This window comes from Tursiops truncatus, chromosome 18 (assembly GCF_011762595.2).
Source record: "Tursiops truncatus isolate mTurTru1 chromosome 18, mTurTru1.mat.Y, whole genome shotgun sequence".
Taxonomy (NCBI): domain Eukaryota; kingdom Metazoa; phylum Chordata; class Mammalia; order Artiodactyla; family Delphinidae; genus Tursiops; species Tursiops truncatus.
Genome location: NC_047051.1, coordinates 8,398,368 through 8,423,013, shown reverse-complemented (window position 1 = coordinate 8,423,013; position 24,646 = coordinate 8,398,368). Strand labels below are relative to the sequence as shown.

The 24,646-nt window shown below is 42.6% G+C and overlaps 1 protein-coding gene across 3 annotated transcripts in view; it reads right to left on the bottom strand.

Moving 5' to 3' along the window:
• FRY (FRY microtubule binding protein) overlaps positions 1-24,646 on the bottom strand; it is a 424,933-nt gene that overhangs the window by 256,130 nt on the left and 144,157 nt on the right. Inside the window, exon 3 of one of the 3 annotated variants that reach the window (XM_073795022.1) lies at positions 21,696-21,732. The exons of 1 other annotated variant lie outside the window; for it this stretch is intronic. The gene's annotated coding sequence lies outside the window, so the exon portion shown is untranslated. Of the gene's footprint in view, positions 1-11,081; positions 11,154-21,695; positions 21,733-24,646 lie in introns of all 3 variants that reach the window. One more of the 3 variants, XM_033843712.2, reaches the window with a different exon arrangement.

Below are 24,646 nucleotides of genomic sequence, written 5' to 3'. Positions count from 1 at the left end.
ACTGGCAAACTGAAAACTGGGCTTCTCCCTCGACACTGCTCCAGATAAATGAATGGAGACTTTGAGAGCAAATATTCAAGGGATATTAATTAGAAGGGGAGCAATATAGGAGACCAGAGTCTTGAACACCCCATGGTCTCAGTTTCCTTGTCTGAAAAATAGCGCTTATCTCACAGGTTCTTTTATAAGAATTAAATGAACGCACAGGAATAGGATAACTGTTAAGCAGCAGATCTATAGCTAGCAATGAACCCAGAATACCCAGTGCAAAATGCCCCCTTCACTCCAGGACCAGATTAGGGAAAGGGGGAGAGAGGGAACCTGCTCATCACAGAGGGCCCTTCCGGTCCAGCCACCCACCCCTGCTGGCTACCAGGGGAAGGCTGAAGTTCGCAAAGATAAAAACCTAAACGTGCATGTACAAAAAGAAAAGAGTATTATTTAATATTTTAGTGCTTCTAACTTCCGGTGCCCAGGGTAAAGTTAGCAGGTTCTGGTTGGCTTAGTATCAGCTCAATATTTACCTAATTTATTCTTCCCATTAACCGCTCAAGGTAGGGCCTGCATGTTTGGATATTAATAACCTAGAGCTCAACCCAGGAGATGCTGTGGTTCATATATATTTTGCACGTATAAAGATTTGACCTCAATTTCTGCAGAGTAAATGCAAGGCACACGTAGTATTTAATACTGTTCTGACAGACGTGCATGTAAAGAGAAAATGTGGAAAGGTTTCCTCCACTTACCTTTATCACAAAGGTACTAGTTTCCTACCCTATTTTCATATACTACCAGCAACCTGAAAAATTATTTACACTGAGATACAAACAGCTCCAATATAACTAGCTACAATAGCTAACAATATATGATTATAAAATATTAAGTCCTTTCTGAAGTAAAAAATGGCATTTGCTTTGCATATTATTTACCAAAAATGCACAGATAATACTTAAAGTAAAAAACAATTCTATTTCTCTTAATCATCACTCTTCCCCAAACACTATTTGCTATTTAAATAACTAAGAAAATGCTGGTTCTTCTCCATAGGAATGAGAATTTAACAAGCCCAAAAGGAGCATTTTCATAGTTACATTAAAATTTTTGAGATGTGGTAGGCTATTTCCATTATTTAGTGATAAAAATTAAGTACTTTTTAGGGCTAGAGCTAATATTCCCACTAATGGTCCTAATTTCATGCATAAAAATAAATGAGAGTTTAAGTCATAAGGGTCAGATCAACTGGACAATGAATGAAACTGGACAAAATTAGAAGTTTTGGTTAGTTTTTTATATACTTACTAGTTAAATTTTACAAACACTAAAAGTTTTTTCCTTCTTCTAGGTATGATCACATGTTTATAGTTACCTATGAACAGAAGTTGAAGGACTGGGAATCAGGAAATTATTGTGCTAATTTTGACCTTGATACTATGACCCTGGACAAGTTACTTTTCTACTGAGGGATGCCGCTTCTTATCACCAATCTGCCTCATCTCTTGGGCAGGCCAGCCTTTGATTCTCCATACTATTGGGAGGAACCATGGCATGATGAAAGCAGAACACAGGGCAATCAATTATTTTATGTAAGTCTTTGGCATTTATTATTTGAACTTTTAGGCAACAGATTCACCTTCTCAATTATGTTCTGATAAAGCTAGTATTGAAGATATCCAATATAAAGCACACACTGCCTGGCTAGTAGGAGAAGTTGACACAGGACCAAAAAATAATTTGAAATTAGAAAGAGATAAATTGATATGAAAATAATGGAGTTGCCTACTGGGAAATTAATGAGCCAACGTCAAAGCGCTTTATTCAGGTTAGAGGAAAACTAGGAACTATACACCTATACAATTGTATAGGAACTATACAACTGGAAGCATCCTGTAAACCAGGGATAAGCCATAGCTGAAGCCAGATCATCACCACTGAGATTAAGAATAGTTGAGCCAAGGAATTAAAGCCATATTGAATATCCCTTTGTTCAGAAATAATGCTTTAAAAACAAGTGTCTGCCTCACTGAGCATCACTGACTAAACCTTCAGAATCTTCAAAGTGACCATCTGTTCTTGGGGTCGTGTGGTTCGGACCCTCTGATTCCTAACTTTAGAAGACTGTGGTCTGAGCCCAGCAACAGTGAATCAGAGAAACACCTACATCGTATGCTTCTTCCAACAGGCACAGTTCAAATGTAGTGGAAAATGTAACTGTGAAGGGGCAAGTATATTTTGGAGGACAGAGAAAATCTTTTGCAAGGCATGTTTTCAGAAAGGGTGGGGAAATCACCACCCTGCTTCGACCAGACAGGCAGTGCTTTGTGTAGGAGGGTGTGGCTGTTAGAAACCGGCTGAATGATGGAAGGGAGCAACTTAACAGGCTGGTGGGGAGAGCAGTTCCAAATGCTTAGGAGCCAGAAGGGAGGACAACGTTCTCTGCAGACGGTTGGGGTGGGTGAGGTCACTCTACGAAGCCTAGGGAAACAGAGGTGGAAGGTCATGCTTCTGACCCTCGTGGTGTTAGCTATAGAGAAACCCAAGCTCACAGTCAGCCCCTCTCCCACCAGGTACTGGCCACAGTGATCCACTTCTGTGCTTGAGCTATTCCCTTCTCACCCATAAGATGCACGCGATACGCTACTATCTGCTGTCTACAGAAAGTTATTTCACGATCTCAGAGGAGATTCTGTAGATGAAAGGGCTTTGGATTCCCAGAGCACTAGTGTTAAGATGCTCAGGGCTCCATCAGTTTAAGGATCAGACAAACAAAAGGGTGGGATGTCCCTCCTCAGCCCTTTCCTCTTAAAGAAACACACCGTCACCGTCCCAGCTATTGAGCGTAGCCTGCTGGGCTTTTAGCTTAGGAAACACACCAGGGTCGTCCCGCTATTCGAGCGGCCATTTCCAAACTCCAGGAATCTGCTGGTGGTTTGCTTGGGTCTTACCCAAATGCCACTTGAGTCTCTCTGGATAAATACAGGACGAGTGAGTGGCATCTGTAGTCTGCCCAGGACTCCACCCGACCTCAAAACTTATTTCCATCTTCTTTACTTCTCCAGGGGAATATCCCTTGGAATTTCTCTTTTTCTCTTATTCTTTAAATTAAAAAAAGTTCACTTTGTCTATGAATTCTTATACCCTCACCTTTGTATATCCCTCTCATGTATATAATTAAATTTTTTTGTTCATTAAGACAACAAGTAGCAGAAGAATAAGGAAAAGGGATATGGCTGTGGGGCTTCTGCTGGACTTCTGGGTAAGATACGGTGGCAGGGCATTTCTGAGAGTAAGAAATGTATTAGGAAGAAGGCTCAATCTGGAATGAACATAGCAGTACTCTTCCTCCGCTCTCTATCTACCCTTAGAGATGAGGAAATGGCAATTGACGGGGATCTGACAGCTAGGACATGGTGGAATAATGATAATAACAACAATGAAGATAATTGCTGGTTATGTGGTCAACCCAGGACTGGAGCTCAGGTCTGACACTAGGCCAGTGATGTCCACATATGCAATTTAAAATTTTCTAGTACCTACATTTATAATAACTAAAAATAAACAGGTTAGATTCAATTTAATAGTTTATTTAACCCAATATACCCCCAATATTACCATTTCAACATGCAATAAATATAAATTAGTGGAATTTTTTTTGCACTAAATATTTGAAATGTGTTGTGTATTTTACAGCGCGTTTCAGTTTGGACCAGCCACGATAGTCCACGTGCTCAGGAGCTGCATGCGGCCACTGGCTCTTACTGGGAGGACAGCTCTAGGGGATCCTTAACTATTTTAGGGCATGAACCCCTTTCTTTCCAGAATGTGTTTACGTGAATGAGACCAAAGACGTGGGATTATAAGGGAACCAGTTATTTTGAATTAGTGTTTCCATTTTTTCTAAATATATACCCAGGAGTGGAATTGATTGATCATATGGTAGCTTTATTTTAAGTTTTTTAAGGAACTTCCATACTGTTTTCCACAGTGGCTGTATCAATTTACATTCCCACCAGCAGTGTCTGAGGAGGGGGAACCAGTTATTCTGAAATACAGTTATCAAATTATTTTAAAAACCAGATTTAAAAAATCAATTTATTTTAAATTATGGTATTGTATGTATGCATTTAACAATGCACTAAACATAATCTAGGGACAAGCCTAATAGTTATAATTTTTAAATGAAATAATGAACATAAACAAGATTGAAATCTACCTAAAGTAACTGTAACGGGATGAAATTTATCTCTGATTTCAATTAGTAGTGAAGTCATAGGTACTGCCAATACTAGGTTTCTTGCCTATGTTCATAAATGAAGAAAATACAAAATTTCAGTTAGATGTTAATGAGAAGTAAAATGTAATTTTTTCCCCATCTGCCCAAGGAGTGGACCTGTTTGCATCAGTCCTTCATTCTTTCTAAAAGAATTTCCTCCAACCCCTAGTCTCTACTGCTCCCAAACACCTCGCCTTCCAGGAAAGCTCACAGTTGCAGGTTCTCAAAGATGGTCATAAATTATCACTGCAGATGTGAGAAGCTTCTAATGCTTTTCTCCCAATTCTTTTTTTTTTCCCTAATACTTTTTTGGTCACACCACACAGCATGTGGGATCTTAGTTCCCCCACCAGGGATGGAACCCATGCCCCTTGCATTGGAAGCACGGAGTCTTAACCACTGGACTGCCAGGGAAGTCCCTCTTCCAATTCTCTTGATTCTATTTCTTTCTCTTCTATTACCACTTGCTCTTTCTGTCATCCCATGGCATGCTGCAGTATCTTACTCTACTATGAAATACTCAAGTGATATATAAAGAACTGAACCATTCAATACATGAAAATAACATGTATCACAGGACTTTCCCTAGAAACCATAGGTACGATACCCACCCAAAAATTCATTGCTTGACTATAGAATAACATCTAATTACAATCCTCACACTGTCAACTACATGCAGTACAACTTATATTTGTATATGATCTAAATTGTCCATGTTTGAGAATATACTATATAAAATGTCATTTTCATAAGGTAAATAAGCTCCCCCTGCCAAACTTGTGCATTGCTAAACTGATGAATGATAGCCTAAATTCTTTGACTATCCAAATGGAAAGGAGATATGTTACTACTTACATTTAGAATAGTACTCTGATCTTAACAGCTAAGATTTCATTTTGCTTTGAGTTATGGAACTAATTTGGTGGATCAAAACCAGTCTATTTTTCTATTAAAATAGAATAGGAACGACACATAGGAGTGTATCATGTAGTAGTAAGGGTGAGCACTATTTCATAAAACTTGTTTTCATATATATATGATATATAAATATGTATGATATATACATATGTTATATAAACACATACACACATGTGAATGCTGGGTTGCAATGTAAAATATATTTTTCATTGTGCGTCTTGGTCAAAAAAGTTTTAAAAATCTTATACACTGCTGGCGAGAATGCAAAATGGTTCAGCTACTGTAGAAAAGTTTAGGAGTTCCTCAGAAAGTTAAATGTAGACTTACCAAATGACCCCACAATGCCATTCTTGGTATATACCCCAAAGAACTGAAAACAGGGACTCAACCAAAGAGAAGTACACCCATGTTAACAGAAGCACTATTCACAATTGCCAAAAGGGGGAAACAGCCCAAATGTTCATCAATGGATGAATGAATAAACGAACTGTCGTATACCCATATAATGGAATACTATTCAGCCATAAAAAGGAACGAAGTACTGACACATGCTACGTGGATAAGCCTTGAGAACATTATGCTATGAGAACGAGGCCAGACACAAACGGTCACATATCGTATGATTCTATTGATTAAAAACACCCAGAACAGGTAAATCCATGAAGACAGAATGCAGACTGGCTGTTGCCAAGCGCACAGAGAGGGGGGCATTGGGGAGAATCTGCTTAATGGTTAACGGGTTTTACTTTGGAGCCATAGATAGAGGCAGTGGTTGCACACCACTGTGAATGTACTAAATGCCACTGAATTGTCACTTCAAAATGGTTAGTTTTATGTCAGGAAATTATTTAAGGAGGAAAAAAAAAAGTTCGAATGCCCTTGCCCTAGAAGGCTTGTCCCCAGGTCTACTTTTCCATTTGCACGGGGACCACTTGCGGTGCTGCTACATCGCCACCTAGTGGTGAAGGAGATTCCTGTCTGGACTCGAGGGCTAAAGACTCCTGATTGCCAGGCAAGCCACCCCCACATCACAGGGAGTGCAGTGTCTGAAGCAAGTCAAGGTCCTTAACCGGGCCTCTCCTTCGTAAGTGTCCGGAGGATGCCCAGTGATAACTTCCAGTCCCCCTGAGCTTTAGGCACGGAAGAAGGACAGTTTCCAGTCCTGGCCCTGAAATATTTCTCAAGAAGTCACAAATGACTCTGGGATTTGCTCATCTGTCTATAAACTGGGATCCACACTCCCTGCAGCAGGATTACCACAAGGGTTCATACAGCATAAGGACTGCACCTAGCGGGCAAGTGCTCACCACGTGTTAGTGCCCTTCCTCATCCTTCATTATTTCAAAAGCTACTTGGTATGGACGTATGAACCCCCGACAAGAGGACTCATACCTCCAAGGGGGCTCCCCTGCTTCACACTGTCATCCAGAAGAAAAACAGACTCTGGGTGTTTGGAGCAAAGAGACAGGGATCTGGAAAGCGCAAGCACAGGACACGGAGTGGAAACAACAAATACAAAGCCCAGAGATGAAAGCAACAGGGCCTGGTGAGCGCCAGGTGGCTAACAGGAATGGGAAGAGGGAGGAAAGGAAAGATCTAGCAGACATTCTAGTTATTGCCACAAATGTTGCCTGAAAGTTCCTAATCATAAGAGAGAGGGGGTGGGCTTTCCTGGTGGCGCAGTGGTTGAGAGTCCGCCTGCCGATGCAGGGGACACGGGCTCGTGCCGGTCCGGGAAGATCCCACATGCCGCGGAGCGGCTGGGCCCGTGAGCCATGGCCGCTGACCCTGCGCGTCCGGAGCCTGTGCTCCGCAACGGGAGAGGCCACAACAGTGAGAGGCCCGCATACCGCAAAAAAAAAAAAAAAAAAAAGAAGGGGGGTGGTGTTGGGGGAGAGAAAGGCCAAAAAATACACAAGGCAAAGTATTTGGATATTTTTGTAAGTGGGCTTGCATGAAAGATTCCAACTTCATAATATGTTCTATAAAAATGGGATGGAAGGCAGACCGAACTGTGAGATGTAGTTACAAAAAAACAACCAGAAAAGACAGACACAAAATCATGTGCTTTTCAGATTACAAGGCCAAAGGATATAAGCAACTTAAAGGGTAAAAGCAAGAACACGGAGGGGGGAGGATCATGAAATTAATCAGAAATAAAACAGGGAAGAAAAATTACCAGAGCAAAATGCACTGCTCCCATGGCAGAATATTCTGGATTCCTAAGGGAATTACATAAAGTGGTGTCATTTGGCATTGGAAAACCACAGGAAACAAACTCAAAACACCTTCCTTATACACTTCTAAGAACGCTGACAGGATCAGTGGGACAGATGGCGAGGAGAAAAGAGCCCTGCCAGCAGGTACAGGGGACCAGGCTGCCCCGCCAGGGGTCGTGGGGTAAGCAGGGCTCCCTCCTCTGCAGCTGTCATGTCTTGCATTTTCCCCTCCTGCCATCCCATTCGCAGGGATGACTTTGCCTCACAGGTGGCATCAGATGTGAAGGTTCCCATTTTTCTGCCACCAAATCCCCAAAACCATCGTCCCGCGTCTCCTGTTAGGATGGAGGAAACGCCACTTCTGACCCATCTCTGCCGCCTTGCTGGGACCTCACTCCTTCAGTCTCTTGTATCTTAACCACTCTCCTTCTATGAGATCTTTCCTGTCTTTATTAAAACGCTGAATAAACCTCTCATCTGAAAAGCAAGCAACAGACAATACGCAACGCTTCCTTTTATTCCACATTGCCTTCCAATTTCTACCTTCTCTTCCCGACTTCCCCATCACAGCTTAGTGTCTTAGCGCGGCTGCTTTCACACCTGTCCCCCCATTTCCTCTTCAGTCTCCTGTGGCCACACTCCCGCTAAGGTAACCAGTAGCCTCCAGTGAGCCAGCGGACCTTGCTCAGTCTTTAACGGAAATGGCATCTCAGCAGCATTTGCTGCCCTGACCTCTACTCTTCTACTCAAACTTTCCTGGTTTTGCAGCTCCTGCCCAGTTAGCCACACCTGTGTCTCCCGTCTGCCCTTCTCCCCCCCCCCCCCCACCGCCCAGTCTCTGGCCACCTCAGGGTCTAAGCAGTGCTGGGCCACTGCCTACATGCTTTCTCTGTTCTCTTTGTTTGGCTAAATCCTGTTTTTCTTCCTATCTAAGCATCATTTCTTCAGAGAAGCCTTCCCTTGACATCTGGTCTAAATCCAGACCTACTCTTAAAATTCCTCATTGCTACTTTTACTTTTTTAATAGCCCTTATCACAATTTGTAGTTACGCTTTTACTGTGTAACTTTTTCTAGTATTCTTTCCTCCCTCTTTGGACTATCAACTCCACTAGGGCAGATTCCATGTTCATTGTGTTCACCTTTTCAGGCCGGCACCCTGGGACCCCAGCTGAGTCCAATAAACAGCACACAGGAGGCCCTTAGGTAAGTAATCATTGAATGAGGAGCTACTGGGGTAACTGGATGAACGACCAAATATTCTAACCAATGGCAGGGGGTCAAAGCACATTAGTGACTTGATCCTGGCGGCTCCAGGCCTTGAATCTCCCCCATGGAGAAGCTGTCCATAATTTTTTCAGGCTCCCAGATATCTGTTTGAACAAACTCCCATTTCGGCCAAGAGGAGGAGTAAGCTGGAAGCCCAAAGAGGCGAAAAGCCAAGGAGAAAGTAAGCTGGAAGAAAGCAGTCTCAGTTCTCTTGGTGTTTGATTTCTCATTCCCCTGCCACAATTTCCAACCGTGTCAGTTGTAGATGGGGCTCTTTCCTAGCAGTGTACTGTAAACCGAAAACTACAGAAACCATGCATGTAGAAGAAGCAAACATGGGAGGGATGGGGAAGGGAAAACAAAAAGAAACTCTGACGACAGAGTCAAAGTCTGGTGAACCTGGAGCAGTGGGTCTTGTAAGGCATACAGTCAAATCCACTTATTATTATATGGAGGGAAAACCCAAGCCTAGGCTGGAAGGGACTCACCCCAGGCCTCCAGTGGTGGAAGAACTCGATGGACTGAAATCCAGGGCTCTTTTACAAACCACCAAGTGCCTGTTAAGCTAGGAGGCCAGGTGTTCCTTCTGACATGTTAAGGAGAGATCTCTCAGTGGAGCTATCCCACACCCATCCTATTCAAAGCATCAAGACCAGAACATCTCTAATGAGATTTTTTTTTTTTTTTTTTTTTGCGGTACGCAGGCCTCTCACTGCTGTGGCCTCTCCCGTTGCGGAGCACAGGCTCTGGACGCGCAGGCTCAGCGGCCATGGCTCACGGGCCCAGACGCTCTGCGGCATGTGGGATCCTCCCGGACCGGGGCACGAACCTGCGTCCCCTGCATCGGCAGGCAGACTCTCAACCACTGCGCCACCAGGGAAGCCCTCTAATGAGATTTTGAAACTCTTTTTCTACTCAGGAATAGCAGGAGGTGTTAGAAAGTCCCAGACAGTTGTCTGACCTTGATTGACTTTTAATGTAAAAATTTCGACCCTTCTCCTCTAAAACAGTGCTGTGAGGAGCCTGTTGATTTGATGATGATAGAGAACGCCTTCACGCACATGGCCAGTTAGGCTGGCAAAGTCCATTTTATGGATTCAGCAGCACCTGATGAAACAATGCACCACCTTCTCCTCCTTACAGCCGAGTTTCTTAAACACACACACTCTTTCTGAATACGCTTCCTAATCCCTTTCGCTCTCCAATTTACATTTCCTGAATTATTTCTACACTTCTGATCTTCCGCTGAGGTCTCCGTCCACGTGTACCTTTTTACATTTTGTGGTCTGTCTCCACCTAGATACCGTGCAAGTGCCTGAAATTCAACATCTTTAAATCTGAACTCACCACTTGCCTTCCCCAGTTCCCACTGTCTTCCTTTACTGCCCGAATGGCACTGCCATTTACTAAGTCACTCAAGTCAGAAAGCCAGGAACTCCGTTCTTTCGCATCCCTCACATCCAAAGACTCAGGAAGCCCTGTCAACTCTCCCTCTTAAATATTTCTTGTATCTGTCTTCTCATCTTCATTCCCACCACCGTCTTAACTCAGGTCCTGACGATTCCTTGCCGGGCTCAATGCAACCGTCTTCTCATTGGTCTTGCAGTCCTGCCTACGCTACAGCTGCAGATTGTTCAATGGTCCTCTATCACTTTGGGGATAAAGCTCAACCTTTGGTTGTCATCCTAGACCCTTTCCTACTTCTCTAACTTCACGCAACCCTGCGCTTCGGCCAAAGGGAACGGTCCGCAGCTCCCCCAAACGTCACTTCACCATACTGCTATGCTCTCCACCGTAGAGTCTCCTCTTTCTCTCTTTCTCAACTCTAACCCTCCCCCATGCTCCTCAATGGGCTGCAGCTGCACTTGTTACACAGTCTTGAGATTGTTATTTGTCTGCCTCCCACTAAACTGAGAGCTCCTTCAAAGAAGTGGAAGACCGTGCGCCTCATCTCTGAATTACCAGCCTCTAGTACGGTGCCCGGAACATCAAAGATTCTATGAAATGCTTGCTGAAGTTTATGTCTGTGGGTGAGCCCACAAGCAACGGCTATGGTAACGTCCCTCTCCATACATTAAATATACAAAATGTACTCTTCGGTTGTGCATCTGTCAAGTGGTTTTCTGTAAAAATCCACAGACACAATAAAACGGAGAACAACTAATTGTTTCACACAAACCAAAGACTAAAAATCACACGCCTGTTTTTACTAAAATATCCAAGCAGAGAGATGTAATTCTAGAGATTAATTCTGATATATTCTGCCATTACCACAAAATTTCTTTAAATGCCATTTGTTCAGCCCTGAGAAACAACCAGGCTGATACGGGATGTGATCCATGAAATCTTATAATGCTCTGAAAACACTTGTCAAGGACAAGACTTAACTTTACTGGGACACACTTACCCAGCCGGTCATTCACAGAGAAGCAGCTCCAACCAAGAAGGACCACCACGGCTCACTGTGACGGTTTTTTTCCTGAGAAGATACCAATTAATTAGCGTACCTTCACGGCACGTGAAGGTCCACCACAACACTGAATTTCACCAATGGAGAGACTGAAGCATTAAAATATTTAATAAAATATTAAATATTTAAATATTGGTTATGGCCAAAGAATGAGTCCAAACACTGTTCTTAAATTTGCAAACTTTGCTCTCAGGACCAATTGAAGCTACATTGGTGCATTTCAGAGTCTAATTCTGAAGCAGATAAAGTTTTATTCATTTGCTCTTCTTGTACCTCAAGTGTTCTGGCGTCCTCTGAGGTTGCAGCCATGGCCCCGTTGGGCTGCCGGAACCACTCCCGCTGGACGAGCTGAGCTAGGCTCACCAGCACAGTATCACCTGCATGCACTCTGCTCCCAACACAGGTCACCCCTCAGAATCTGACACATGGAAACACTTGGAAGCATGAGAACTGTTATCTTCGTAACCGAAAAAAAAATTCCCAGCATTTCTCAGGATGCGTAGTACCCAGGAACGGGCCCGGAGGAGGTCAGGGAAGGCCGACTGTGCGCGGAAAGAAGACTGGCCTCAGGAAGTAACCTCCCCCCGCTCAGGTGTTGCTTATAAAATTGTCTGCACCAATGGGATTGCGCCTGTGGCAGTTTAACACAGGTGTGCGGAATCCTGCCAAGAATCAGAGCTCTTATTTACACTTCTAACTACTCTGGCTCTTACCCAACTCCTGTGCTTTATTTGGAGGATGAAAAGGATAGCACTGGCCGGAGTGATTGCTAAGAGCAGACTGCATCACAGGCCACAAAGGGCTTTTTTTTTAATCAGGTAGATGAGCCTCACTCTCACATTTAAACATAAAAATGTATGTCTCAACTGCTCTCCTAATTTCATTAAACTTGTATATATGTAGATATACAGACATACATGTCTGTACACACACACACACCTGCCTGGGATTACCTACTCAGCCAGTTAATAACACAGACTTAGGAGAACTAAAATGCCCTTTTCTCACATACTTTTAGTTAGCAACAAGAACAGCAGCAGTAACAAAACAGAGCAAGTCTAGTGAAGAACTGATCTAATTTTGTTACACTTTCTGAAACACCAGCAATGAAGAAGCACTAGGTCCAGTCCAGCCACAGTGGCCTCCTTGCTGCTCAAACAGTTCAAGCCCAGGGCCTTTGCACTTGCTCTTGCCTCTATCTGAACTCTCTCTATCCAGATGTCCACATGCCTTACTGCTTCTCTTTCTTCAAGTCTCTGCCTATCAGCAAAGTCTGCCCTGACCACCACCATCTATAAGGTAAGATTTCATTCCCCTGTCACTGTATCCTCCTTTCCTTCCTTTATTTTATTCAAAGCATGTTTCACTTTCTAAAGAATACATATGTCCACATTCAGAGTCTGTCTCCCATCCTCACTAGAACATAAGATCTGTGAGGGCAGGGGTTATGCCTGTTTTATTCCCGGCTGTAATCCTAGTAACTCAGAAGAATACAGGGACAAGATAGGTGCTCAAGGAATATTGAATGAATGAATTTTGTTGCAATTTAACTTACTCTATGTATATCATGGATTATAATGTGCCGATTCAATAAGCAAACTAATGTCAAATAATACCTAACGTGAACAAATGCTTACCACAGTACCTCTCTGCTCAGAAAGCTTGACAAGCCGTACTCCATGCTAAATTAAAGGTGAAGTTTGACTGTGTATGAAAGCATTTCATTTTCTCTACTGCTCTCAGTATGCTGCCACAGATGTGAAGGCAACATCACCTTGGGGTCGGTAGCCCAGTGACAGTCTAGGCTGACGTACCTGTTGGATGAACTGCTCAGTCCCCAGTTCTCTGAATTTGATTGCACTCTCCCTACTCCGACCACAAAGAGAGTCAGTTCAGGGGACTGGCAGCCAAGCAAGCTTGGGTACCTTCTACCCAAATGTTCGGTGTGCTGGCTGAGGACAAAGACAGAGGCTGCGTCTGTGGGGGGGAACCAGGATGAACCGGATCAGCAAGTGCAGAACTGGTTGTTAAAATGCCAAGGATGGGGTTTCCCTGGTGGCGCAGTGGTTAAGAATCCGCCTGCCAATGCAGGGGACACGGGTTTGAGCCCTGGTCCGGGAAGATCCCACATGCCGCGGAGCAACTAAGCCCGTGCGCCACAACTACCGAGCCTGTGCTCTAGAGCCCGCGAGCCACAGCTACCGAAGCCCGAGCGCCTAGAGCCTGTGCTCCACAACAAGAGAAGCCACCGCAGTGAGAAGCCCGTGCACCACACCGAAGAGTAGCTCCCGCTCGCCGCAACTAGAGAAAGCCCGCATGCAGCAAGGAAGACCCAACACAGCCAAAAATAAATAAAATAAGTAAATAAATTTAAAAAAAATGCCAAGGATGCCCAAGGTAAGAAGAGAGAGGGCACCATGGAGCTGGTCTGGGTGAGGGCTGGCCTTGGACCCACACTGCCTTGGACCCAGATTTCTGGAGTAGCCCCGCATGGGCAGGTCACGTCCATTTGAAAGAAGTTGATGGATATCACCTTTGAGCATTGATACCATAAACATGGGCATTCTGTTTTGCAAATGGTGTTCTTTCTGTTTAAATTGAAAACAACTTTCATTTCCCCACATTATGAGTGAAACACTTTAAATGGACTTGACCTTTTGAGAATCATCAAACAGACAACCTCAAAGGCCTTTTGGGATAAATGTGGTACAACCAGAGGAAAATTGAAGGCTCAGGCTAGTGATACAGAAAACTTAGCAGTGGGCAGCTTGATTCTTGTTAATATTTCTAATTAGAGTCCCACTTTATATATGATGGCTAGACCTTTACTTACGTATAGCTAATGGATATTATTGTTAGTTCTATGACATTTTACAATGGTATTGTTCTGATCTGGGAGACAGGGGGAGGCACTGTATACAATAAATGACAGCCAGGATCTCTCCTGTAAATGACTGGGACAGGATGGAATATGGGCCAAACCTAAAATATAATATTTTATTTCAAACTCTGTACTTTGGTCACCCCCCCAAAAAACTATCAGAAGTAGGGTGCCTCTCTTATATGTTCATTTGCTTCGTAGCACGTATCAATTTATAATACATATTTGTTTGTTCACTTGTTTATTGAAAGCCTTCACGGACATAATTTAAGTTCCAAAGAAGGCAGGGACATTGCCTGTTGCCCTGCTGCATACACAGTGTGTGCAGTACCTCCAAAGTAGCGGTGCTCAGGACAGATTCACTGAATGAATAGCTGAACGAATGAATGATCTATGCAAAGGATGGAAGAAGATGTGACTTAAAACCAAGTCATTCAATTATACACTACCAAATGTAAAATTGATAGCTAGTGGGAAGCTGCTGCATAGGACAGGGAGATCAGCTCGGTGCTTTGTGACCACCTAGAGGGGTGGGATAGGGAGGGTGGAATATGGGGATATATGTACACATATAGCTGATTCACTTTGTTATACAGCAGAAACTAACACAACATTGTAAAGCAATTATACTCCAATAAAGATGTAAAAAAAAAAAAAACCAAGTCATTTAAAGCAGCGGTCCCCAACCTATTTTTTTTTAATATATTTATTTATTTATTTATTTTACTTTTGGCTGCATTGGGTCTTCGTTGCTGCGTGCGGGCTTCCCCTAGTTGTGTTGAGCGGGAGCTACTCTTCGTTGTGGTGCGCAGGCTTCTCGTTGCGGTGGCTTCTCTTGTTGCGGAGCACGGGCTCTAGGCACACGGGCTTCAGTAGTTGTGGCACGTGGGCTCTAGAGCCCAGGCTCAGTAGTCGTGGCACACAGGCTTAGTTGCTCTGCGGCTTGTGGGATCTTCCCGGACCAGGGCTCAAACCCGTGTCCCCTGCATTGGCAGGCAGATTCTTAACCACTGCACCACCAGGGAAGCCCCCCAACCTTTTTGGCACCAGGGACCGGTTTCATGGAAGACAATTTTTCCACAGACGGGGGTTGGGGGAAGGAGGGGGACGGTTTCAAGATGATTCGAGCACATTACATTTATTGTGCACTTTATTATTATTACATTGTAGTATATAATGAAATAATTATACACCTCACCACAATGCAGAATCAGCGGGAGCCCTGAGCTTGTTTTCACTTGCCGCTCACTGATAGGGTTTTGATATGAGTCTGCAAGCAATTGTTTATTATGGTCTCTGTGCAGTCAAACCTCTCTGCTAATGAGAATCTGTATCTGCAGCAGCTCCCCAGCGCTAGCATCACCGCCTCAGCTCCGCCTCAGATCATCAGGCATTAGATTCTCAGAAGGAGCGCACAGCCTAGATCCCTCGCATGCGCAGTTCACAGTAGGGTTCCCGCTCCTGTGAGAATCTAATGTTGAATGCAAGCAATGGGGAGCGGCCGTAAATACACATGAAGCTTTGTTAGCTGGCCCGCTGCTCACCTCCTGCCGTGTGGCCCGGTTCCTAACAGGCCACGGACCAGTACCGTGGGCTGGGGACCCCTGATTTAAAGACTTCGCACTTCTTGTTGACTGCAAGTTCAATGTCAGTCCATATGCTGGGGCTTTCACAGGTGATCTAGACGTCTAGCACATGGGATGTGACCATCCTGCCTGATTCTTTCTGTGGAGTACTCTGCCTGCTTGTGGGTGTTCCAGTTTAAGAATATATGTTATGAGCTGAATTGTGTCCCCCATTAAATTCATATGTTGAAGTCCTAGCCCCCAGGACTACAGAATGTGACTGTAGTTGGAGTAGGGTCTTTAAAGAGGTAATTAGGTTAAAATGAGGTCACTAGTGTCCTAATCCAATCTGACTGGTGTCCTGATAAGAAGAGATTAGGACACAGACATACACAGAGAAAAGAGACAGGGAGAAGATGGCCATCTGCAAGCCAAGAAGAGAGGCCTTAAAGAAACCAACCCTGCCAACATCTTTTTTTTTTTTTTTTTTTTTTGTGGTACGTGGGCCTCTCACTGTTGTGGCCTCTCCCGTGGCGGAGCACAGGCTCCGGACGTGCAGGCTCAGCGGCCATGGCTCATGGGCCCAGCCGCTCCGCGGCCTGTGGGATCTTCCCAGACCGGGGCACAAACCCGTGTCCCCTGCATCGGCAGGCGGGCTCTCAACCACTGTACCACCAGGGAAGCCCCCCTGCCAACATCTTGATCTTGGACTTCCAGCCTCCAGAACTCTGAGCCAACTTCTGTTGTTTACCCCACCTAGTCTGTGGTCCTTTGTTATGAACTGGTAGGTATTAAGTAGCTGCTTAACCAACTAAGAGTGTATAATTTGAAAATGAGGTGAATTTAAGAGGGCAATAAGCACTGTCTTCAAATACCTAAACAATCATTATAGGAAAGGAACTATAAGGGAAAACTTTCTGGCAAAAAGAGACATCTGAAAATGGAATGAACGAACACCCTAACATATAATTTACTTAAGTACTGAATTTATCATTTATGGCTGACTCCTCTGGCTAGAGATAAGCTCCACAAAGACAGTTACTTAGTAAGTGCTCAGTAAATGTGCGGAGTGAATGAATTTCCTCTGGAGACAATGAGTTTCCTGTCACTGGAGGTATGTGAACAGAAGCCAAACATGCTGTCTATGAGGATATTATTGAGACGTTTCTGTCAGAGGGCACAGGGGTTAAGCTACTTCAGGGTCCTTTTTCAAAGGTGAAATTTTATTAATCTGATCCTACTACTGATGAATGAAATACAGGTAAAGGTCCACATTTAACCAGCTGTCTTCATGTGTGGAACTTAGTCAAAGTTTCAGGCCACACACATATTTTGCATTTCTTCAGCCTGAATGTATTATCTCCTAACACAGGAAAAAAAATTTTAAGTATAGTTTACTATATATTGTTTGCTTAAAGTCAGCTCTTTTCCGGTTTTTTTTTTTTTTGAGGAAGATAGACATTTCTGTTTCTTATGTCTGTTTAATTTAATGCATGAGCTCCAACAGCAGAAGACTGTGGTATCTTATTAAATGTCTCATGATGAATAATTAATAATATTAACAATCATCATCTTCTTCTTATACTCCCAAGAGTAGTGGCAGATGGTGAATTCTGGCTGTGCCTAATTCTTGCTGCGCCTGTGGTTGCCCATAGATCTTTCTAGAAGCCAGCATTCAAAGAACATAGTGAAACTCACAAGAATCTCATGAATTTTGCCGCTGTTGTTCCAAAGATTCTCCTGGCACAGACTCTGCTCTAGCAGATGAGCCTGTATACTTTCAATCACGGCCACTCAGTTAAAAAATAATCACCAGATGACCTTACAGAGATTTTGAAAAGTAGGTCTGTCCTTGAATACAAAAGACTAAGGGGGACAGGCCACCCTCCTTCTTCCATCCCATGGAAGATGCTGAGTCCCAATGTCACGATTTCAGGCCCATTCACATAGCTCAGAAACACTGAGCATTACAACGTTCAGGTAATTGAAAAGCACCAACATTTTCAATAAGGAAAAGTTTTGTTTCATAATTCACTTTGTCAGATGTTTAACACTTGTTGGCTCCCAGAAACTTAATTTCCAATCTGCTGTAATTCTGCCGTGTGCCCAGAGCAGCACTACATATGCAGCCAAGATGGCAACTTCTGCAACCCAACATGTGTCGAGGTCTGTAGTGCCTCCACCTGCATGTTTGTTTATATCCTAGCTGTACCTCCAAAATATTTATTTTCATAAGGAATATCACCACTCTAAATGGAACCAAAGAAATGATCAACACTGATTGGCAACCAGCTTAAAAAACTCTGCTATGACATAGATGGTGATGAGTCAAACATGTTTACAACCCCAGGTAGCAGTGCTCAGTACTGCACGGTAAACTGTGTTGAATTATTCCCGGCAGGCAAATTTCCCACCCAGCTCCCACAGCCCATGATGCCAGCATGAAGGCATTGGGAGACGTGCACTGACAACAAAGAGGAGATGCAAAGAATAGGGTTATCTGTTCCATCTTCATCTTTATCATTGGAAAAGCAGGGCTTGTACTAGGCAGGACTGGTACTATATATAAAATGTCACTTGAGGCTCTGGGGTCTCAAGAAACATTTGTTATTCTGTCCAGTGGTTTCCAAACTGTCCTATGAATCATTTTCTCAGTGGAGTTTGAAGGAAAGGGTTATCCTGGCACATTACAAAGGCTCGAGGCAGCACAGGCATGATGGAAAACACTCCAGACTTGGAAGATCTGTGTTCCAGTCCAACTTCGCCAGTTAACCAATTGGTGACCCTGAGCAGGCCATCTAATTCCCCATTCTTCAGCTCCTGCCCATATAAAATTAGGAACATTAGTAATACATACCATGGGATGTGTTAATTAACTAGATGAGTGGGATATTTTCACAGTGTGTATGTATATCAAGTCACCATAATGTGAAATTTAAATATCTTACAATTTTATATGTCAGTTACACCTCAGTAAAGATGAAATTTAAAAAACACACACCACTTAGGACTGTAATAAAGATACAGGTAGGACATGTACACAGCATGTAGCAGGCATCATCGTGATGCTAATAACATAATGGCACCAATGATAACATTTATTAAGAGATTGCTTTGTGCCCGTGACTATGCTAAGCATTTTTCATGCATCACCTCACTTAATTCTCATAATAACTCTCTGAGCTTGGTATATTATCCCTATCTTAAAGATGAGAAAACTGAAGTTCAGAGAATCCAAGGTCACTCAGATAATAAACACTTGCTTAGCTGATGAGACGTAATTTTTATAAGCTTTGCTTGTTCCATGACTGAACACAAATTTCACCTAACCTGAAAGGGGTTAAATATCTTATTTTAATCTAATAAGAGACCTAATATTTATTAAGTGTCTTCTATGTGCCACATAATGGGCTATTTGACAGGTTATTGCACTTAATCCAAAGACCTGTGCGTGTTTATGAACCAGGTATTACCCCCATTTTAAAGATGGGAAAACTGAGGTTCATCAGTGTTAAGTTAGTGCCTAAGGTGGCACAGCTGCAAGTGATTTCTGATCCCAAACCCAAGCATAGCTCGGAACACAGCCTTCCTTTAACTTTGTGTGCTCAGCTATTCTAACATTAGTTATCTGAATGAAGGTAATAAAAAATAATAATCTAAAATAATAAGATAAACTAAAAACAAAAGATAACATTTTCTCTTTTCTAATTCTTGTTTTTAACTTGCTTAACGTGATTACTAAGCATTCAATCGCAAATCAGACCATGAACATTGTTTTTTCAATGACACAAAGAAGTAAGGTGAAAAAACATATCTCTAAGAATATTTTTTTTTAATGGAACTTACAGTTAACATCAGGTCTTTTAAAGGAATTCTGGTCAAGAGTATATAATCAGTCTGGTCCCCATTCTGTCAAACAACTTTCTCTACATTTTTCCCCATCAGGCAAACTTCTTCTACTCACCACTACCACCACCACTATCTTTTCCCCGCTGTCACCTGGACCACTCCCCTGATGCCTCTCTTCCAACCTATCATGTTCATTGCCACCTCCAAACCTTTGTTACACTCACCTCCCTTTGCCTAGGACGTGGTCCTGTTGACCAGTCCAAATTCTCTCCGTCACTTATGTTGGTGTTCAAGCCCTCCCGCTCCAGGGAGGGACGATCACCTCTTCCTAGTCTCTCCCTGTATTTAACGACATCCCTATTCCTCATGGCACTTGTTTATTAGCTTTAATGCTTCTAGATGTGTAGCCCATCTCTCCAAATGGATAATAATGTCCTTGCAGAGAGACTATCTTTGTTGTTTTTCTCTGCTCTATTGTATTCAAAAAGCTCAATTGTTTTATAACGGTATAGTATTTTCTTAAGGGAAAACACCTCAGGGTCTGTGGTTGCTAGCATCTCTTTTCTTACATGTTATGTTTAAAAAATTCAACAAAGAAAGAAAGGTAACCTTCTCTAGCTAGGCACAGATCATTGACTATTTTCTAGGTTTGCACAATCTAGCATTTAATAGCTTAATAGTAATATCTTAACAATGAAGTTTGATAAATGTGGCATGTATTACTTAGGAAAGTGCTATCAGTTCCTTTGAAAATAGGGTAGATGTTCATGTCTTTATTTTTGAACGGATAGCTACTGAGCACCAGTTAATTGCCTGAGACCCTGCTGGACACTCTGCATACAGTAAGATATGGTCTTAACCCTCCATAGGCTTATACAGCCTAGTAGCAAGACAAATGGTGATCATTCAGTACAATGGTGGCTATAATGTAAGTTTCTATAATAATTACACTCTTTAATAGAATAGAATCAAATTTATTATCAGGCATCCTTAATGTTCGATAGCAGTGGTTCTTAAAGGGTGTGAAACCACGCTTTAGGGGGTTTTTTCAAAATGTGTGGAGATGTTTCTGGCCATACCAGTGATGGGGGAGGGGGTGCTGACATCACATGGGCGGGGGCAGAACTGCTCAATGTCCTGCAACGCCTGGAGCTTTCCTGCCCACAAAGAATTTTCCCCCGTCCCCTGACATTCAAACGCTCCCCCTGACATCCTTGTACATGAAAAACTCACTTATAATGATCTAAGTCTGGAAGCTAACTGTTGTACATGTGAACAAAGTGTTTTCGCACAAGTTAGATATCTTCTAAATTTTCAAGGAATGCAACTACTTAATGTAAGTGGAGGAGAGACTGTACTTTACTGTGTTGGAGCTTTAACAAGAATCGGTCATCAATTTGGAAAATCATAACACCCCAGGCAATGCCATGCCTGGGTCAGTCTGCGTGGAGGGCTGTGCATTCACGGTGGCTCTGGGACAGGTGTGTGCATCTGACTATTTCAGCATATCTCTCCATGTGACAGTGTCAGAGGACGGAATGTGTTGACAGTCAAGGTAGTTTATCATGAATTACTTTCCTTACCTTTCTCTTTTTATATTACAGATATGAGATACAGATACATATATTTAAATACAGATTTTTTAAAAGAAATTATATGGATAGGTGAGTTGTATTATCTTTCAATTTCATTTCAGGATAATAAAGGAGATGTGACAAAATATTTGTGATAAAAGGGGGAGTGGACCTAATAGGTTGAGAATCACTAGTTCTAGGCTCCTAAAGAAATGTAAAGACAAAGTTCCTAACATTGAGGTCAAATGCCTTTTTTTTTTTTTTTTTTTTAAATTTTTCCTCTTTTATCTTTGCATGTCATGACAGGGCTTGCTACAGTCAGCTATGTTTCTGCATCGTGGGTATTTTTGTTTGTTTGTTTGTCTGTTTTACGGTACGCGGGCCTCTCACTGTTGTGGCCTCTCCCGTTGCGGAGCACAGGCTCCGGACGTGCAGGCTCAGCGGCCATGGCTCACGGGCCCAGCCGCTCCGCGGCATGTGGGATCTTCCCGGACCGGGGCACGAACCCATGTCCCCTGCATCGGCAGGTGGACTCTCAACCACTGCGCCACCAGGGAAGCCCTATCGTGGGTATTTTTAGCAGGCCCCATTTGATCTCTGTGTTCTTCCTGCAGTGAGTGGCATTGGTGTGGATTTGGGAAAAGAGAGGAAAGGCAGACATACATAAAGAGAAAATTTTTACCATCAACTACTGCATTGAACAAGCCATCACCGTCCACCTAAGAGGAATGAAAAAATTCATTCAGAAGAGGAGTCAGAAAGTAAGAAGGTATAATAATTTAAACCATTAAGACCTATTTATTAAAAATGGGAACCCAGAGAAGTATAAAATAAATCCCTGCCCTCACATGCTTGCAACATAGCTCAACATGCAATACTGTGTGCAGTTTCCTTCACACCAGGAGAACTCTGACACTAGGTACCCTGAATTCAATAGAGAAGGGATGCATAGTTCACCTAATTCCCATGGGTACACGTGCTGGTGGGCTGCCAGGAAGATGGCTCAACGAGAGAAGTGTAGACTAAGACTTGGGGATGGAGGGAGAAAAGGACAGTAAAAAGCCAAGTGTCTCATCGAGAGGGAAAGGCATGACGGGGAATATTCACGAGAAGGTTACAACTGAACTGACTGATTTTACATCAATATCAAAATTAAAGTCATATGTATATATATTCAGTAAATAATTATAATAGAGATTCATTTGGGGCAGTTACACAAGTCTGTTTTTTAAGCAATTTTACCATAAGCATAAATATGATCTTCAGCGTTCGGAAGAGGAAACTCTGTCTTAAATAAAGGATCTGCATGTTGATTATTTTGAGGTACATGATTTTGGAATTTTGGATTAATATATGATGGTAGCGTAGGAAAGTTTAAACAGGAATTGAGCCACACTGACAGTCACGGCACTTGTATAAGGCTAAACAAAATCACATTGCTTAGGTTACAACACAGTAATTTGAACAAAAGGTTACAGCTCAAAAAATTATTTTACTGGGAAGAAAAGGAAAATGCTAATTCACAAAATGGTTCTTTAATATGTCACCAGCTAAACACAAATCTAACCCTGCCTGTTTTTGGAGTAGAAGATGATGTCTCATTTTTTGAGAGACTGAAACAATTTCTCCTTTTTTTTTTTTTTTTAATAAAGGTTTGACCGAGTTTAAGAAAGGTGATCCATCCTAATTGGTTGTCATTTTTAAACTTTTTATTGCACAGATTTGCTGCTTCTAAGATCGAGAGCAACCTGGCCTGTTGTCCATTTCTGAGGTGACACTTGGTTCCTCCTGTGGCTGCTGGGTGGAGCCTCTCAGCAGCTTAATCTATGTAATGAGGCGACTCTGTCCTGGCCCTGCTGTGACACTCACTAATGTGCGGGAGATGAGATTTGATTTACTATGTTCTTCTGACTCAGCCATGTAACTCACATTCTAAAATACTCCGGGAGAAAAAGCGACCTCCAGGAGAGAGCTTTTGTCATGGACAAATAAGGTAATCATTAAGGCCTGAAGCATATTTCCCCTTGGCCTCTGCTCTTAAAAGAATTTATTCTACATGATTAAGAATTCATCTCAAAATGCTCTCTTACACTAGGCTGAATGAGGATATCAGCACAGCCTTGGGAGGAGAGATGCTCAATTAAATGCTATCTTAGAGACAAGCAAGGAAGCGCTCGAAATTTGCTTTTCAATGGTGTACTCCCCCCACCCCTTCCTTTCCAGAGGAAACACAAAACTCACAAAATATCTGTCAGGAAGCAAAATACAATCTAGATATTTTTGAAAGAACATGAAAGTAATTATCAGAAAGTGGCGTGGTAATTTCAAGTAAAAATATAATTCAGGCCTTATCTATTTATTAAAGCTTAATTCTAAGAGAGAATTACAATAACACCTGGTATGAGATAATGCATTATAGTTTCATGAGCACAGGACTATACATTACGGAGATTCTTATACCTTTTAGATTTTAAGTAGAGAAAAAAATTAAACCCATTTTACAAATTCAGAGACTGGGGCTCTGAAAAACCAATTCCTCCTTTGAAATGGGTGGTAGAAAGAAGACTCAAAGGTGAAAGCCCATTTCATGTATTTACAGGGTCAGGGACCTCCCTGCAGGACTGCTAGCCTGTGACATGCTCCCGCCACACTGTCTCTGGGGACATGACGGGCTCCGGGCACAGACTCAGGCGAGCATATGCTTCCTGAGAAGCACGGTGGTGAGATGCCCTAGAGGAGAGTCTGGAGTCCTCCGGCCCCACTGAGAATCCTGATCGGTCACACGGTAGCCATGTCACTGGGAAAATTACTAAGCCCTCCTGTGCCTCACTGTTGCATAGAATGAGATACTAATAATAATAATCTCTATCTCAAAGGGTCATTATGAGGATTATATTAGTACGCAGTGAAAACTCGAAAATGCCATCCATCACTATTATTCCTTTTGCAAATACTGGAAAGCTCTCTCATCACCAAATGCACTTCTAATATAAAAAAATAAACCTACTCAGAACTGTCATGGCGGAGCTGAAACAGGATCTGATTATAAATGATGTTCAAAAAAGATATGGGCATCTGCACAGATCACAGGGTTTTATCTACTACATGAATTTATGTTCTAGACATAAGCCAAGACTCACTAGCAAGGAAACAGGTCTTTGACTAAGAAACAGGTCCCTGCCAGCCGAGGGAAGGGCCTGGGGCCCATGGGGTGTTCGCAGATCCCGGTCTCCCCTTAGATTACGGGAACAAGCCTGCATTACCTTTACATCTTCTGCATTCCTTCACTACTTAATTTTTTTTATTGCATTATCTGCTTGGGTAAATGTTTTTTGTAAAAAACACGACTAATTTGTTTTCCTGTAATTTCTTCATATTCTAATGCCCTTTTGAGAAAGTCATAAAAGGTTGCAGACTTCAGCTTCTGGGGATAATTCTCAAGACTGATTTTCTCATAATACATGGTAAGAAAAAAAAAGCACTTCACTTATAATTCACTTTCTACATTCTTCTGTGTGTTTTTTAAATACTGAAGCCTTCCGTATACCACTAAGCTGTTGAAACATCAGTGATCTCTGAGATGATATGAATTAATAAAATACACTGTTTAACTTGTGAAGTCTGTATTTTCCT